This window comes from Humulus lupulus, chromosome 5 (assembly GCF_963169125.1).
Source record: "Humulus lupulus chromosome 5, drHumLupu1.1, whole genome shotgun sequence".
NCBI lineage: Eukaryota > Viridiplantae > Streptophyta > Magnoliopsida > Rosales > Cannabaceae > Humulus > Humulus lupulus.
The window spans coordinates 100,041,288-100,045,724 of NC_084797.1; the positions used below are offsets into that span (position 1 = coordinate 100,041,288).

The window sequence follows — 4,437 nt, forward strand, 5'->3', positions numbered from 1 at the left end:
GCAGAATGCTGTAAATACTGCATCTTCTTAACCCTTTCTTCTGTCCTTTTTTCAAAACTCACTATAGCTTCCCTTTCTATCGATGGTTTTGCATAGGGAAATAACGTTATGCTAGCATGATGTAGTTCACAGAATGTTGTAAATGCCGCATCTTCATAACACTTTCTTCCGTCCTTTTTTCAAACCTCAGTGGAACTTCCCTTTCTATTGATGGATCTGCGTAGCCAAAGAACATCACAATTTGTTTCAAAGGTTTTTTCCCAGGGTTGGGGTTTGCAGCTTGGGAGGTTTGGCCTTGCTATGCAACTACAAGAATTGGTGATTTCGTTGTTGCAAGTGCAACTTTATTGTACTGTGGCAATCCTCCAGTTTTGAGCATGTGTTGGACCTGGTTGTATATAGCTCTACATTCTGCAATGGTATGCCCAACATCTTTGTGGAATTGGCAATATTTATTTTGATCCCTTTTTTCCAATGGCGATGTGATTTTAAAATCCTCTCCCCATATTGGATTTTCTTTGCTCTCATTATAAATTTTCTTTATCAGGATCATAGTCTCATTGTGAGGATATTTTTTAGCATTCTCAGCCCTTGGTCTTTTGCTGCCGCCCCTTTGAGATTGTTGATGCTCTGCTTTCCTTTTATCCTTTCTTTCCTTGAGTGGTGGATTTCCCTCAGCTGGTTTGTAATCAAAGCAGCTCTTTTGGCTTCCTCTTCTTTGATCTCCAGTATTTTAAAAACTTTTTATGCTCTGATTTGAATATTGTTCAAATCTCTTGGCAGATTCAAGTAAAGTTGTTCGTCGAGGAATGAGCCTTTCGACAAACTTTCTCTAAACAAATTGGTTGCGATTATTTTATCAACGTTATTGATTTGATGTATGGGATTTATTTATCTTTTCAAATATTGTACGTTCTGGGATGTTCATTGATACCCTATTGTATTGAGTAAATGTCACCCATAGTATTTGGCGTTTCTGCATTTCCTACGTACTGTTGCACGAACTGCTCTCCAAGTTCTACAAGCGAATCGATCAACTTTGGATTTAACTGTCTGAACCATTGTAGTGTTGGGCCTATCAACATAGTGGTAAAAGCTTTACACTTCATAGCTTCATTCTTTGTTTCCATGGCCATCTTCTACTGAAACTACAAGATATGGTTAGAAGGATCTGAACTCCCATTGAATTGATCTAAATTAGGGAGAACGAAATCTTTTGGTTTTGGCTCATTCATTATCCAGTCAGCGAAATGTGATTTAAAGATGCCCTTATTAGCTTCATTCGCCATATCGATCGAATTATGCAAGCCTGATCCAACCATTTTATCCATGACTTCTCTCATCATTCCCTCCTTCCAATCTAATGGTACCACTTGTTAAGATGGAGAATCTAGTATATTGAATTTTGAGCAGCTGAGCCTTCCATTTTCCTTTCGTTGGTGTTATCATTCTTCTCTTTATCTTATTGAGCAGATCATTGAGTTTCTTTTTCTTTCGACCTTTGTTGATCTTCATATCCTTCATTCTATTGGTCGTCATTTTCTCGTTGCGTTTCTTCCTCATGACTAATTCTGACATTTTCTTTCATTCTTTCTATGGCTTCTTTTTCTTGACGTAGCGAAGCTAACTTTGCTGCAAGTTTCGCTTATTGCGCAATCATCTCTTCTATGCATTTCTGGTGTTGTACTTTTGCCCTAAAATGTCATTCGTCTGCTTGAAGAAGATGTTCTTCAACTCTCCTAAACCTTATCTCATTATGCTCTTTGTTTTGTTGCATGAACTACATCAACTTTTACAATTCTTGAATAAAGTCGATTTGTGGCGACTGACTGGTTGCTTCATTCGGCTGACTATTCGATCACGCCATTGCTATCTTCTAATATTCTTGCTTCTCGGTTCCTTTCCTAAAAAAGTTTTGAAATGTAAACAAAAATGATTTATCAAGAATATTTGTGTTCGACTTCGACTTTTTGATCATTTTTCACATACGACGCCAATTGTTTGGGTCAAAATCTTCCAATTACAATATCTTTCCAAATTAATAACAATTTACTTCATCCATTTGAAATGTTCTCGAGTCTTTGGATTTTTCCTTTGATTTATTCGATCACTCCTGTGATTGGATTTTGCAATGGAATGGAGAGATATAACCAAATGGGGAGTACCTGTAAAACTATTCTCTGATGATTAAGTCAGTCAATGGTTTGCTTTGCAATTCGTCTTTTAAGAAATGTAAAGACTGGAAATCCAACCCAAAATGAGACCCTCATCTACTATTTATAGTAAGGAAGGAGTTAGAAGGATTTATTCTGATTGGTACACGTGTTATTCCCTCTAAAGTCTCTTCCTGCTCTTTTCCTCTCCTTCAAGCCGACTAAAAAGTCCAACGACTAAGCATCTTATCAGCTTCTGTTCTCGTTGTTCTCCTACTCATCATTTATTCATTCTTTAATCTATCGTTATTAATTAAACGACGTGTTTAATTAAAGGCTACCATTCTTTTATGGCGCTCTACACATTCAAACAAGCTCTATTGAAATCTACTCTACAAGTGAGATTGTCTTAAACTCTCCTTTAAGACATGATTGTTTTGAGCTCTCTATATATGAGAAGCTCTTCCCAACTTATTTTTTTGTAGCACACAAGCGCTGAGGTTTGCTCAACGAGGGCAAGCTCTGCCAAGTTCTTACTGTTGCTAGTCATTGCTTAGCTCTTCAAAAATACATTCTACGATGCTCAACTTTCTTAATCGTTCACTAAATAAAATAGTGTGTTTTACATAATTTATATCACTGAATCTTGTGGGGAAAATTATTCTCTTACAATAGCATATAAAAGTTAGGGATTAATAAATGATAAATCACTTCAAATAATAATAAGGGTGAGACACATACATTAGTTACTCATATTTTATAAATTTATAAATCTTTAATCAAGAGGTGTCTACACCAAACCAACATCAGGGAAACAAAGTTTTCAAGTTGACAATAAAACAATGACACGACTAGACAAGAGAAGAAAATATACAAGTAAGCCTTTTCTCACTGCACTAGGTGAGTTTCCTTAACAACCTCCCTTTTTCTTCTAGCATTGATCAACATTCTGATTTCCTTCACCATCACTAGAAAAATCACTTTGACATGTGGATGAAGATGCATCGTCATCATCGAGCCCACTTTGAGGTGTTGATGAAACTTCTAGCATTGGCCAACATTCTGATTTCCTTCACCATCACTAGAAAAATCACTTCGACATGTGGATGAAGATTCAACGTCATCATCGAGCCCACTTTGAGGTGTTGATGAAAGTGCGCCCTCATAAGTGAGTGTAGAACATGTATAGGAATAAGCATCCTCAACTTCCCCAACCGAGTTATTGCCAACTATGGCAAGATATGAGCTACAAAAGAGGTAGCAACACACATCAGGAGAGGTTGTTGGGACTAATGGCATTTTCATCTGAGTCAACACTGGAGTAATAGGATCTATAAGTGTAGGAAAATAGCTCATATTGTCAGTATGAAAAGAGACACCTAAAAATTGTTATGATTCATGAATGATAATGTTGTACCTAAAAAACATGAGCTGACGTGTCCTGGTTTTTAGTACAGCTAGCAAGCATTTAATGAAGTTATTCATAGTTCCGAGAATGCGGTACAAGTTCCCAAATTGGTAGCTTAAGTCAACTGCAGGTTGACAAGACATTAAGGAGATCATTTAGCCAGATCATATATGCATAGCTCGAGCATCTCAATGTTCAGATCAGTTTAGCCTAGAAACCTCTAGCTCACATCATATGCATTTAGCTCGCTGCTGCGCATGGAATACACTGACTTGAAGACTTTATATGTATAATTAATATATTGTAACCCTTGCCTGATAAATGTATAATATCAGGCAATCAATGTATTAAAGATATTTATTTGTACGTTTTGGAAGTTACCCAGTCTTGTAAGCTACTCAATATATAATGTTACCCAAATATGTCCACTGAAACCCTATAAATAGAGAGGGAATGGACTGTTAGAGGGACCAAACTTTGTATGCAAAATCTCTGCCAAAATTGTCTTAAACAATTTTTCCAGAGATCCTAAAGAGAGTAACATAGACTTGTGTACTAGGTGAATTTGAATCACTGAACCACGTAAAAATTCTTGTACGATATTTATTTACGATTTAACAAGAAGCCTAATTATCTATTTTGAACTTCTTAGTCCACTGTTGGTGAAAAACCGCGTCAACAGATTGGTGCTTTCATTGAGACATCAATTAGGCTTATCAATATTTTCTGCAAATTTTTCACCCAGCCAAAATGGTGGTAACACGATCAATGTGCGACAATGAGTCGGAGAGGCCCAAAAATCATGGAGAGTTTCGTGCAATCAGTTCTGCTGGAGAGGCACTTATGTACCCTGTTGCCCTGGAAAACAAACCCAAA

The 4,437-nt window shown here is 36.8% G+C and overlaps 1 long non-coding RNA gene across 1 annotated transcript; it reads left to right on the forward strand.

The window, feature by feature from the left end:
- LOC133780517 (uncharacterized) lies at nt 1–723 on the forward strand. Its single transcript, XR_009869381.1, has 2 exons — nt 1–419; nt 548–723. It is a non-coding gene; the product is annotated as an uncharacterized LOC133780517 (long non-coding RNA).
- The last annotated feature ends 3,714 nt before the right edge of the window (nt 724–4,437 follow it).